The sequence below is a fragment of the Dermacentor albipictus genome, unplaced genomic scaffold (genome assembly GCF_038994185.2).
Source record: "Dermacentor albipictus isolate Rhodes 1998 colony unplaced genomic scaffold, USDA_Dalb.pri_finalv2 scaffold_16, whole genome shotgun sequence".
In the NCBI taxonomy this organism is placed as follows: Eukaryota; Metazoa; Arthropoda; class Arachnida; order Ixodida; family Ixodidae; genus Dermacentor; species Dermacentor albipictus.
In genome coordinates this window covers 7,805,910-7,820,553 of record NW_027225570.1, presented here as the reverse complement: position 1 = coordinate 7,820,553, position 14,644 = coordinate 7,805,910, and the positions used below count along the sequence as shown (strand labels likewise).

General features: G+C 47.8%; 1 long non-coding RNA gene across 1 annotated transcript; it reads right to left on the bottom strand.

Annotated features, from left to right (window-relative positions):
* Positions 1-6,172: 6,172 nt before the first annotated feature.
* On the bottom strand, positions 6,173-9,441 carry LOC135901710 (uncharacterized). The gene is made up of 2 exons (XR_010564232.1): positions 8,723-9,441; positions 6,173-6,818 (listed from the first exon to the last, which is right to left on the bottom strand). It is a non-coding gene; the product is annotated as an uncharacterized lncRNA (long non-coding RNA).
* Positions 9,442-14,644: the final 5,203 nt, after the last annotated feature.

Below are 14,644 nucleotides of genomic sequence, written 5' to 3'. Positions count from 1 at the left end.
AGTGGAGGCTTGTCACGTTTACCAAAACCGCACGCAAATGATGAAAGAGCTTATAAGAGTCCTCCGAGGCCAGCTGTACTTTTTGTCACACAGTAAGTCTATAAATTCAACGCACATGTTCGACTTAAAGTGAGACAAAGCACTAAGAAAGCGGTTAATGAAGCTCGAACTAACCGCGATTCGTACATTTTTGCTTTCATTCGTGTTATGCAACGTGTCAGTCATGCAATATTTATATTAAAAACAATATGGGGTATTCCGGGCCGAAACCAAGTTCTTATTATGAGACGCGCCATAGTGGAGGACTCCGGAAGTTTCAATCACCTGGGGTTCTTTAACGTCCTCCTAAATCTAACTACACGGCTGTTTAAGCACTACATCCCCAACGAACAGCGGCCGCCGTCGCCTGGATACGATATCGCGACCTCGTGCTCAGTAGCCGAACACACTAGCCACTGAGCAACCACGGCGGGTAATATTTAGCTTGTCAGCCATAAAGGTTCCCGCATTATTCTTTATCAATTTATTTGTTTATGCACCACACCGCTCGTGACCTATGCCGAACTGCAAACTCTGAATGAGGCCGGTGCTGAGTGCGAGACGTCTCCGCAGTGATGGGATGATGACAAAGGTGACGTATAATACGTGTTGCGAGAATGGGAATTACACGTGTATGCACCGAAAAGTACGACGCGTACAATTCCACGTTTAAGTAATCTGCCACCTCTTGTATTTCGATAGCAGATGGCCAATCTGGAAGATTTGCCAAGAACAGGCCCACACAGAGTGGCTAAAACTACGAAAATAATGTACATCATAGCATCTGTTCCCTCTGATCAACTTCTACATTAACATTGGGATGCGAAGCACGAGGTCGCGGAATCGAGTCCCGGCCATGGCGGCTGCATTTCTATGGGAGCGAAATGCGAAAGCACCCGTGTACTTAGATTTAGGTTCACCTTAAAGAACCCCATGTGGTCGGAATTTCCGGAGTCCCCCACTACGGCGTGCCTCATAATCAAATAGTAGTTTTGGCACGTGAAACCCCATAATTTCATTTTTTTATATTAACTGATCAGCACAGAAGCTTGTGAGCCGAAATATATATTGCGTAGTCGTAGTCCGTTCATTCGCACTACGTCTGCTGCTCATATTTACCCTGTTCAGTTGTTGTACGCGCAAACTCCGACACCCAATGGTTAACGGTCAGACACGCTCGCGTAAGAGTAGTTCCCGCGTGTGTTGTAAAGGATTCTTTGCGCTGGTTGTTGACACGTGTACATCGGTGAAACAGGCAATTCCGAAAATGGGTGGAACGGCACAACTATGTTGTCAGCATCAGGTATATGGCGAAAATCGTGTTGGTTGAACACTCAGTGTCTACGCGCCATGGAATCGACTAGGACAGAGCGACAATTATTTCAAAAGAAAAGAACAAGATGGCAGGCCTTTACCTGAATCAATTCATATCCAGACTATGGCATAGACGCTCAGTCGCAAATCAGGCAATCTGCCCCCGATATGCACCCGATGCACACGTCAATATATGAAGCGTACTTAACGAAATTTCGCATCATTCAATTCATTGTGAACGAGGCTCCCGTAATGGGACTGAAACGCCTTTTATTGCTATAGCAATGATATGGACACTCCAAGCCCATTTCTGCCGTCAGTGTCACTGTCACTGAGGGATCCCGTAGAAAATCTGCGGGAGATAATAGCGTCTCCGCGCCCCCTACGCTGTATGTGCGAGTGAAAGCGTACGAGAGGAGCAGACGATCACAGGTCAATTTCGCCCGCGAAAAAAAGAGAATAAAGCGGGCAGCTGCCGTCGTACGCGAGGCACCAAATGTTGCGAGGCACTGGAGGAAGGAGAGGGAGAGGGAGGTGGGCACAACGTGGGCGCCCACCTCCCTCCTAGTTTCTTCACTGCTTTTAGGCTTCCTTCGTTCCTGAGAGCTTGTTCAATTCTATCCATGTTATACTTCCTTATGTCAGCTATCTAACGCTTGTTGATTAACTTGGAAAGTTCTGTAAAGCCTATTCTAGCTGTAGGATTAGAGGCTTTGATACATTGGTGTTTCTTGATCAGATCTTTCGTCTCCTGCGATAGCTTACTTGCATCCCGTCTAATGGAGATACCACTCACTTCTATTGCACACTCCTTGATGATGCCCGTAAGATTGCCGTTCATTGCTGCAAGAATAAGCTCCTCTTTCTGAGTTAAAGCCGAAGACCTGCTTTGTAGCTTGATCCGGAATTCCTCGATTTTCCCTCTTGCCGCTAACTCATTGATCGGCTTCTTATGTACCAGTTTCTTCCGTTCCCTCCTCAAGTCTAGGCTAATTCAAGTTCTTACCATCCTATGGTCACGGCAGCGCACCTTGCCGAGCACGTCCACATATTCTGTGAAGTCGAGGTCAGCGCAGAGTTTAAAGTCTATTTCATTTCTAGTCTCGCCATTTGGGCTCCTCAACGTCCACTTTCGGCTATCCCGCTTGCGGAAGAAGATATTCATTATCCGCATATTATTCTGTTCTGCATACTCTACTAATAACTCTCCCCTGTTATTCCCCCCCTGACTTGTCTCCAGCCTGCTTCTTGCCTACCCTGGCACTGAAATTGCCCATCACTATCGTGTATTTTGTTTTGACTTTACCCATCGCCGATTCCACGTCTTCATAGAAGCTTTCGGCTTCCTGGTCATCATTACTGGATGTAGGGGAGTAGACCTGTACTACCTTCAATTTGTACCTGTCAAGTTTCACAACAAGAGCTGCCACCCTCTCGTTAATGCTATAGAACTCCTGTATGTTACCAACTATATTCTTATTAATCAGGAATCCGACTCCTAGTTCTCGTCTCTCCGCTAAGCCCCGGTAGCACAAGACATGGCCGCATTTTAGCACTGTGTATGCTTCTTTCGTCCTCCTAACTTCACTGAGCTTTATTATATCCCATTAACTGCCCTCTAATTCCTCCAATAGGACTACTAGACTCGCGTCACTAGATAACGTTCTAGCGTTAAACGTTGCCAGGTTCAGATTCCAATGGCGGCATGTCTAAAATCAGGGATTCTTAGCACCTTCTGCAGCGTCACAGGTCTGACCACCACCATGGTCAGTTGCTTCGCAGCTGCTGGGTACTGATGGCCGGGGTTTGATTGTTGTGTTCATATAGTAGGTTGTGGCCAAGTACTGCACCAAGGTGGCCAGTCCTCCTCTGGTGACGGAGGGCATTACCGGTTCTGGTCACCGGATTAGGCCGCAATCCAGGCCTGTTTATGCAATTTTATCGACACGTGCATTTTTTTTAATCCGGTGGAAAATTGCGTGGCACCGGGATTCGAACCATGGTCCACTGGCACGTCAGGCGGATGATATATAGGCAAATCGACATATCGCCATACTTAAGCGTCAGGCGAATGCTTAGCTTATGATGAGAATGGCAGCGAAAAGCAGATATTCTTTACTTTGTGACTCGAACTCGAACTATCCGATTGCCGCACCGTAGTTTAGCGTCATTTGAAATGAAAATAAAATAAAAAACAACCAAAAAGTTGGGACGACAGAAAAGAAGGGAAACAGAAGAGCGCTATAACTAATATTTCTCTGAACGCAAACAGGACGCGAGCAATGCTAATAATAATGTTAAGGATGTTAACATTTCCTCTGATTACGCTGGAGAGAAATTGTCACCTAGTCTGCTTTATTTATTTAGGTTTTATTACATTAATCGGCATTTACAATTTCGAACATTCGATCTCCATCTTCCTTTCGTATTTAAAACCTCTATCCCCATATTATACCGATATATCTGCGCTTCCGATGACTACGATCCCCTCATTTCCTTCCGTGCTTTTTATTTCAGCAGTGCATATTTACTCAACGACCTGCTATTAAACGGTGCCAAGGTATGGATGGATGGATGGATGGCCTATGCCTGCCACCCGCGGTCACATTTGCCGAGGCATCAAAGCTGTTTCAGAATTTTTGCTAACACAGCCTCTATTGGAGATTCTGAAAGGGCCATATGGGCACGAAGTCGTATACTATCATAATCGAACCTACTGTACCTATTCTCATCATTATTTACACCTTTTCTTTTCCTTTCCTCCAGTTCCGTCGCCTTTGAGCAGGCTAGAAGACTAAAGGATGTCACCTTAGGTCCAGCTCTGTTTGTCGAAAAAATTCTGAACTCTCATCTGGTATTTCTTTCAGAAATACTCAGACGTGCGTCTGCAGGTATGGTGTGGTTGCATCGATGGATGGGTGGATGGATGGATCGAGGCTATCAGCGTGCGCTTTGAAACGCGGGCGGGGTTTAATTGCGCCACCGAGTTCCTTGTCTGATTTTGCCGAGTGTATTGCCCACTTTACATTTTTTTTTATGCGAAGCTCTTTTCTTTGCTAACCTCGCCCCGTGTCGTGACCCAAAGTTGCAGCCTGGCTATTCACTTTCCCAATAGGCGGACCAATCACAAAGTCTCGAAATGGCGCTCGCCTCTCCGCAACCGCGGAGTGCACTGTTAAAGTAAGCACAACTATCTGTATTCAAAAATGCATAGACACTGAATGGAGAAACAGGTTCAGAAAGTTGGCAATCAAGTAACGGGTAATAAAACAATAGACAAGCGGGAGTCATCGGAAAGGAAAGAAACAAAGAAAATAATGCAGTTTACGTGCCATAACCACTAAATGATTACGCGGCACGCCGTAATGAGGGACTCTGAAAATTTAGCCCACCTGGGTTTACTTAACGTGCACATTAATTCAAGTACACGGGTGTTGTCGCATTTCGCCTCCATCAAAATACGGCCGCCGTGGCCGGGGTACGATCGCTCACGCAACCTGACGCCTAGCAGCTCAACACCGTAGTCGCTCAAGAGAGAAATAGACTCCGAATTGGCTGTAAAGAATGAAAAAAAAGACAAGACACATTTGCAGGAACGGGAAGAATGAAATTTTGAAGAAAAACCTGTAGGATAACAAAAAGGGTAGGGGCTTGCTATATTTGAGGCTCTAGCTGGTTGCCTAGGAACAAAAGCATTCCGGAATAAATATTCGCAACAAGATTAGGCATATGAATGCTGCAGCATAATTTCAAGACCATTCGCCACCTCCTAATGGCATCCGAAAGGATTTATGCAATGAAACCCAGAGGTAACGTAAACCTTCCAAAAGCTCTACAATTTATGTGGCTGGAAACATCAACCGCTCAGCAATCGCGATAAGCCAGAGAAATTAAGAGTATTTGTGTATGAAAAGCAGGAAAAAAACTTGATACGACCTGATTCATTGCAAGTCTAGGTAGCGATACAAGGCAGATAGAGAATCTTCGATAAAAAAAGGACTATCGAGATTGATATAGAAACGCTGGAATAATAGCACGTAAAGTACACCTGATCCGGTCAAGCAGGCTAGGTGACTGTCTTGACGCCGTTTTATAGGGGATGCCGATACCGCATCACCCTTAAAGTCCATTATAAACCATCATTAATAACATGCCCCAGCCAAGCCGACTGGTAAAGCTGGTGCGACAGCTAAAGTGAAGAACGGGTGCATTCTTCAAAGAGAAAGAGAACATAATGCAACGAAAGGCAGGGAGGTTAACCAGACGTAGTTCCGTTTGGCTACCCTGCACAAGGGGAAGGGTTAAGGGCGATAAAAAAAGAAACCGAGTGGAATGGGGAGATAGAAGAAACCAACCACAAAGCTCAAGATAACCAGTGCAATAAATTTATTCGCACGCATTTTTCAGGGAATGGGAGTAAAGCATCATCATTAAAGTCCATTTATTAGCCTCAGCAATGTTTGCATGCACCAGCTAAGCCGACTGGTGAAGCTGTTTTTCCGCTATGAGCATCACGTTTTTCCGGGCAGTCTTGAGCTTCCTCCATAGAAAAAAATGTGTACCAACTTTAAGTTTTGTTTGTACAATGCAGGGCATAAAAACTATTGATAACTTTAGCAGAAGAACTCGAGAATATTAGGACGGCACTTTACTCAACTTCACTATTAAGAACGCTACCATAAATATCTTTACTACTACATTTTCGAAGAATGTTATCTTACTCTTTGTTCAATCCAGGAGGCATGTAAATTTATTTTAACCATGGCAAGAGGACTGCGAAGAACGGACGCGTTCTTCAAAGAAAATCAAACAGGTGGCGCACAGTATCCCTCGCGATAACTTTATTGTAAGAACTTTATTGGCAGGCATTTGTCAGCCGTAGTCAGAAGGAATAAGATTAGCCATATTTTGTTTGTCAAAAAGTTAGCGCTCAGCTGTAACAGTTGAGGCCCAGACCGCAAGTTCTTCTGCGAAGGCACACGACACGTCTTGGCGCCAGAGTGACATCCAGAGACGTCACTCCTCCCAGGCGAATATCCGGCTACACCAATGCCGATGCCCCTGTCAGGTGCGACAGTGCTTCCCTACGGGCTCGTCCAATTTCGCGGTGTGTGCTGTGGTGTGAACGAGACGCCTCGATGACTTCTCAGTCGTGTGCGCCTAGGTGGCATGACAGCATATGGTTCCTGTGGCCACCTACGGTATAATATTTTTTGCCGCAGACAGCGCACTCAAAGGATGGTTCACCGTGTGTAGCTAAATGGCTCGTGAGCTTCGAAGGCCTCGGAAACAGTTTACCGCACACGGGACAGTTGTGTTTTTTCCCAAGCAAGTGGTCAGCGGCATGCTTTTCGAAGGCCTCCGCGTCGGTGAAAGCGAACCGGCACACGTCGCACTCTTGCTTTCTGTAGGCAGCCTGGTTGTCTCGCTGGTGCCCCGCTGCTTCTCTGGTTTCTGCGGGAACACTACGAGAGAACAGATCAGGAGGGCACTTCATTAGTTAAGCTTTGCCGTAAAGAGCCCAAACTTTGGATCACACAGTTCATTGAAGGGAAACCTACTGCTATCGAGTGCTACCGCCTTTGCAAAGGCCACCTTTATTTGAAAGTGCCTACGTTCCAATGATGGATTTGGCGCCAAAGAACAATCGCCGTGTTCACTGAAACTTTAAGAATAAAGAAAGTCCCAAAACTGCGTTCTCCTTCGGCGGCATCGAGCCGTGTTGCACGATGCTAAAAAACAACTACGCGAGAGAGTCCCATTGGTATGATGTTTCGTTGTGTTTGCTGAACCACAGCAGAAATGGCAAAGCCCCGAAATTTACCTTATTGTCGTCTGTTGCGTTGACGGGGATGAGAGAGGCCGGTGGCCACATCGGGGAGTCACAAAACTGACTCCTTATGGGGTGTACTTATGTCCACAGTAATAAGTTAAGGGATGTCACTTGCATGGATCCTCGAAATCTGGTGCAGCAGTCAGGCGCGTTGACTGCTTATGCAGGTACGTGAGTCTTGGAGGGCCCACCGAAATCGATCTTGCTCGCATGCCTTCAAGAATGTACAGGGTCATCCAAAATATGTGCGAACACGGCGAAGCGTGGCCGCGCTCCGCGGAGCGTCAGCGCATCCGGAGCGGTCGCGCATCGAAACAATGTGGCGCAGGCGCACAGGAGTCTGCAGGCGGTGCTTCGTGTCGTCTGCTACAGCGCGGAAGCGCACCATGCTTGCTTTGCTGGGAAGCGCACCTGTGTGCTGGCAGTGCCCTGACGTGCCGAGATGGCATTGTCGCATTTTACTGACTGCAGCGCGTTGTTGCTGGTTCCGCATACGGCAACTCAGCAGCGTGTGTTTGCAATGCAGCGTTCTCGGTTATATGCAGGCGTTGCTTCAAATTTTTCAGCTCTAGTGTAGATCCGAGAATCATTCGAGAATCATCCGAGAATCATTCACTAGTACAGAGCAGTCGCTTAGCTTGGCGCTTATTTGCAGCAGCTTATCAGCCGCCCCAGCGGATAAGAGATTGCCGTGCCCAAGCTAGCTCCCTCTGCCAGTTGATACCCTTCTACATGACTGAACAACGCGCTACAATCAATAAAATGCGACAGTGCCATCTCGGCACCACGTCTGGACGCTGCCAGCACAGAGTTAGGCGCGCTTCCCAGCAAAGCAAGCACGGTGCGCTTCAGCACTGTAGCAGACGACACGAAGCACCGCCTCCAGACTGATGTGCGCATGCGCCACATTGTTTCGATGCGCGACCGCGCCGGATGCGCTGACGCTCCGCGGAGCGCGGCCACGCTTCGCCGCGTTCGCACATATTTTGAACGACCCTGTACAGTACCATTGCGCGTGCGTGCGTGCGTGCGTGCGTACACACACACACACACACACACACACACACACACACACACACACACACACACACACACACACACACACACACTTAACTTAAATGTAGGTTTAGCATTGCCCTACCCACAGGCCTGACCCACCATAATTTGCAATAGATTGACCAGCTAAAGGCTTAAAGTCTTTAGGTGTAGAAAACTTCGCTTTATCAAAGGAATAACACAGTAGAGCCTGCGTTTTATCCGTATTAGGTAGGGTGAGTTGTTGGCTGAGTAATTTCCTAGGTGCTTGAGGCGTTATATCGGCCCATGTGCTTTGTCTACGTACAATCCAATTACCCATTGCAAATGTCTCGTGTGAATCGTATTCGCCAAAACAGCACCAGCACCCACGGTGAGCAAAGCACATAGGAGCTCGCCCAGAATTGTTCACCGGAAAGAAGCCTGAATATTTGACAATCTGCACGTAACGGCGTGTCTCGGTTTGACATGCTTCAAAGTATATGTTGAATAGAATCTCACCTGCTTTCCTCCAGATCAGAGGGTGCACTGCTTGCACCCTGGGCCAAGTTGTAGTGGCCGCTCGGCATCGTCAAGTAGGATCGACCTGTTTCTTTCCGGGCCACAGTCGCCTCGTCCCGTACGGACCGTGGAGGCGGTGACTTCCTAGAGCGGGATAGCGCCAAGCGCAGTCAAATGTCGCACAATCTAGGAGGGGGTGCCATGACGCATTCCTGCACCCTCTGCCCAAACTAGCTCTTAATATGAAGACACGGCACTGCGCATGCGCCTTCATTCTAGCTCGTGTGCCTAACAACACAAGTCTCTTGCTTCACCAGAAGGCGATATCACGCAGTTTGGCATGTGTTCGCTGATCCCAACAAATTTTCATCACGACCTGTATACCCACATTTCATAGCGCTTCAACGTAGCATACAGTGGGGGCTTGTCAGTTTCAAGAGAGCCACAAACTACTGATGAAGGCTAAAATATATCATGTGCAAGGTATACCTCTTATCACATTACAAATATACAAATCCCACGCACACGTTCAAATAAAGTGAAACGAAGCAATATGAAAGCGGTTAGTAAATGATCTATAACTGACTGCGATGCACACACTTTTCTTTCGTCCTCTGCAACATGTTATTTATGCAATATTTATGCGTGTCCGCCGCGAAGGCTACCGCATTATTCTCTAGCAATTTCTTTTTTTGTGCACAGCACCACTCACAAGCTATGCCGAAATACAAACTGCGAATCAGGCCCATGCTGAGTGCCAGATGTCGCAGTGATGTCACGATGACGAAGGTAATGCGTAATACTTGTCGAGAGGAGAATGGTTATGACAGGTGCATGCACCAAAGAGTACAACGCGTATCATTCAACGTTTAAGCAATCTGCACCTCTTGCGTCCCGTAGCAAATGGCCATTTCGCAAGATTTGCCATGAACAGGCACACACCGAATGGCTAAAGCTACGAAAATAATGTTTGTCATAGCATCTGTTCACTCTAATCCGCTTCTACATTAACAGAACGGTGCCCTATATAGATGCTTGTGAGCCGAAATATACGCTAGTTTGATTTGGTATACAGAGCAAGGTTCGTTAAGTCGCAGTACGTCTACTACTTACATTTGCACTGTTCAAGGGTACTACACGCAAGCTGCGATAACAATGGTTAGCAATCAAATCTAGCTCGCGTAACAGAAGTTCCCGGGTACATTGTAAAGGATTCGTTGCGCTGGTTGTGAACATGTCTACATAGACAAAACGGGCAATTTCGAAAAAAAAAAATCGAACAGCCCAACTATGATGTCAGCATTAAGCACGTGCCAATAAACACTTTACTTGAACACGCCGTGTCCAGGCGCCGTGACATTGACTGGAATAGCGCGAAAATAATTCGAAAGGAAAAGAACAAGACGGCAAGGCTTTACCTGCAATCGCTTCATAACAAGGCGACTGCACAGACGCTAAATCGCAGCTCGTGCAATCTGCCCCCGATATACACCGTGTATTTACGTCACAATATGACGTGTATGTAACCGACCTTTCCTTCATTCGGAAAGGGGCTCGCAAAGTGAGGCCGAAACGTCTTTTGATTGCGATAGCAATTAAATGGACACTCCAGGCACACTTATGCTGTCGCCGTCACCGTGAGGTTCCGTATGAGCTAAAACGTGTGAAGGGGAGCCGGCAAACGCGGTTCAATCGCGCGTGCGCGAGCGAGGAACGCAGCCCTGATGCGTGCCCTCTCCTCAAGTGCGTGAGGCAGGCGTTGAGGCGAGGGAGGAGGGGCGTTCTTATCCGGCGGCTGCTACTGTGCCTCGATGTCCTCCCGCCCCACCTACAGAGTGGAGACAACCTCGGCGTCTACTACGGCGTTGACCATGCGCATTGCGGACGCCGTAGTAGACGCCCTTGACGGACGCCGTAAGGGCCGATTTACGCTCAAACCGCCCATGGCCGCACGCCGCACCGCAAGCGAGCGGTTCGCCAGTAATGGCCGACGTGACGTCACGAGAGGCGGTCGTGAACTTTCGCCTCCGTGCGGCGACCGCATAAACATGGCGCTGGTTCGAAGCGAAGCGGAGCGCGAGGCCTTGATCGCTAGGCTGCCGCGGCAGTTTGTTTTTTGTGTGGTTTATTGTGATCACTGCAAGAGCTATTCAGCACCTGCAAAGCTATTTGTCTAACACAACAAGCAGCTGTACTCTTCCTGACCTCTTCAGTCCGTGCGATCGCCAAAGGAAACAGACGGATGTGTGTTGTGTTTACGCGAGGATCGGAAGGAATGAAGCCGCCGATTTCGTGTGTTTTAAGCCGTTTTTTGCATGTGCATTACAAATGTGAAGGCCATCGCTCACACCTTCCTTCTAAGCATGACACTAGTTCGGTACGCGCCAAAATGAAAAGATTTGCGGCCGCCCACCTCAGCATATAGTGTTCGTAGGTGTTGTGTGTGCGCGCTTCATCGATACGAAGATTGCACGTTTGTGCAGTGCTGGTTTGTGTTTCAGAAGTGATGACACGATGTGTACCAATGAGCTTCATTGTCGTCTCATTGGAGGCATTCGTAATGTGCTGTTTGTGTCTTGCTTCGTGTGAGCTGTTTTGCCGGCTGCGATGCGCATTGGTGACCGCGAACACGTACAGAATGTTCGAGCGCTAGGGTTCTTATTTTTACCAAGCGTAAGTGTACTGTGATATGTACGTGCAATGTACGTGCAAGGCGTATAAGTGTTCGTTTCATGCAATATGCATAAGTTCTGAAGTGAACAGTGCATAAGCGTTGCGGGCGAGTTTTGGTTCCGGCCCTTTCTGCCCCGTTCACGTATCTTGTGTGTTTTTCGGAAGTTTTATTTCTGTGCTATGAAAGTGTTTATAATCGCTGAGGGCAATATAAGGAATACCTTAAAAGTTACATGAGTACATGCGCGCTGTCGTGAAATGTGGACGCGCGTGTGCACTGTTCTGATGTACGCGAATTTCGGGCACTCTTCATTTTTGTCATGTGGACATTGGTGTAAACAGCAGAAATCCTGAGGCGTATTTCTAGATTAAGCAATGTATACATTCTTATACTGAGAGATGTGAGCGCCTTGCATGTGCAAGAAATTCAGCTGCTTGTTTCTTGTTAGTGTCCGAGTACACACTGTTAGTGCCAACACCAGTGGCACAGCATGATAAGCATATAATGTGTGAAAACTAGATACTTCATTTTGATTCTTGACAACTTGAATTTTTTATAAAAAGCCATATGCATGTTTTAACAAAGCATGAAGATGACAACACAACTGGTATGGTCAATATATGATTCGAGGATTGTAGCGGAAGAAAAACAATGCGGGCACAGAAGGAACGACTATAGTCGGATACAACTTTAGAAAAAAGGGGAGGCCCCGCCCAGATGACCAAAGCGCGATGTCCGATTGCTTCCGTGACTAAAAAAATTCCACTAAAAAAATCGTGCTTCTGAAACGGGCAATTCTAGGTATCAATAAAGACTTTTGTATTTTGATAACTGGTTTAGTAGAGCTCTCATGTGCTACAGCACATGCCGGATCGCTACTGAAAAATAACCCCTTGCCTTATACAACGCTGCCTGTCGTCTGCTCTTTAGCTTCATGCAAGTGACACAAGTAGAAAGGGCAGCTCTGGCTTTTGCACTTGTTTGCATGTACACGACACATTTACTACTCCTGTTCTGAGCTTCAAATTAATCAGCTGCTATTGAACAAGTACTTATATAAAACAATGCATTTATCGCAACCATTACAAACTCAAGATGCTCGGTGTCAGCGAAAGCACAGTGTTGAAGGTGAGGAGGGAGGTCAAAGCTTCGAATATTTCGGGTGGCAAACTGTCGACGCCCTCGCGAAAGTGCCCATGAAATGCGGAGAAAAGAAGACGCAGCACGAAGTATGACACGTTGAGCGCACCGAGGTCATGTGCATGATTTCTTTCGCCGCAACGAGATACCGACGGTTGAAAAGATCACTAACGAGTTCTCAAAGCATATATGGTGTTATGTTTGTGCACTGGGATTTCTCTGACGGAAGTCCAGTTCTATGGTGTGTCGACTGTGGAGGCAGCATTCATCCCCGCATGGTCCCTGCTTCGAGCATACGACTACGTGCACGGCTCGGGTTTCCCCGTGGCTCCATGGTGTCCACGACGGAAGCAGCCACCGTATCACGGACTGCTATTCGGCCCCTCCCCATGACGGCAGCAATGCAACCCCCCCCTCCTTTGTCCAACAGTGCCCGCACCACGAACGACTCCAACTGTGTTTGGGACGGTTTCCAAAGGAGGGCTGTGTTTCAACCCTGTGCCTTACAGTTGGTTCCCTTTGTCCTATGCGGGCCATAAAACTTCCCCGGCGCGCCATTCTGACCAACCACCAGATCGGCTCGACGCCGCAGCGCAGTTTGAAGAAGTGCTGGCCACCGAGAGCTGCGTTAGGACCACGGAGGCTGCCCAGAGACCCTCTCTCTCTCGACCTTGTTTTGTCCTTAGGGACTGTCTGGCGAATCTGTGGACTCAGGGGTGTTATTTAAGCAGCTTGCAGCTGCTCTGTTGGTCTCTCTCCTGATAATGACGACAACATGTAAACATTATATAAAGAATTCTTCACCGAGAAAGCTTTCCTCGTCTCTGACTCTGCGTGAAGTGGGGTCCAGACCTCCTGCCAGCCACACATACCTCGACACACGCAACAATGGATCTCTCATCACTGAAGCGGTGTACTGTGCGTCGCCTGCTTGTTGAGATCTGATTCAAGCACGAGAAGAGGAGCTGCAATTCGCTGCTGACCGACCAAGATGACATCGCTGAATGGCAGAATCGCTACCTTCGTGACGTGGAGCGCTACGGGCAGAAGGCCAAAAGATCTTTTTGCTGGACGAGACATGGGTGACGGCGGTACACACTGGGTCGATCGTGTGGACAGACATCGTGGTGAAGAAGCGCGGACACCTATACGCTCGAGCAAATGGCCTGCCGATGGGTCTGAAACAACCTTCTGGAAAAGGCCAGCGCCTGATTTTGACGCACATTGGCAGCGAGGATAGTTTCGCCGACGGCTGCTTAGATATATTCTGAGGCCAAAAAACAAGCGACTACCACGAAGAAATGGAGAGCAATCACTTCGAGGGATGGTTTAGTGACGTTCTGCAGAAGTTGCCTGTTGGTAGCGTCATTGTTTTGGGCAATGCACCTTACCATTCCCAGCGAGAAGAGAAATTGCCGTCAACAGCTTGGAAGAAGGAAAAAATACAGGAGTGACTCAAAAGCAAAAACATCACCTACAGCGAAAGGGTGGTTAAAAAGCAGCTGCTTGAGTTGGTAGCATCTGTAAAGCCACGCTTTCTGAGCTACATCGTAGACAATGCAGCTGAAAGGGCCGGTTGCATCGTACTCGGGCTCCCACCGTACCACTGCGAATTTAATCCTATCGAGCTCGTGTGGGCAAAGGTAAAAAATGGCATAGCTGAGGACAACAGAGGCGTCAAGCTGTCCATGGTCAAAGACGTCTCGAGGGAAAAACTCAAGCACGTAACGGCGGAAGACTGGAGGAAGAAACTTCACCATGTGATGGACCTGGAGGCAAAGTTCAGACTTGATACGTCTAGAAGTGACCGCATGCAACCCATCATCATCCAACTGGGTGAAGATGACAGTGAAGAAAGCGACTCCGACTGCGGGCTGTCCGGCATTGAGCCACTCGAAGCATAACGGCTTCTTTTTAATGAAAGAACAGCCCTTATTAGAGCTACCAAAATATGGCCGGTGGGTTCGCAGCAGCCAAGCATTCTGCCGTGACCTCTCAAATAAGCAGTTCATTTGGTGACATTCCTTCTGAAAAAGCAACGTCCTGCACAGATCGTGCTCAATATAAGTATTGGCATAGAAACGTGCTGAAATGCTGGAAAATCTGAA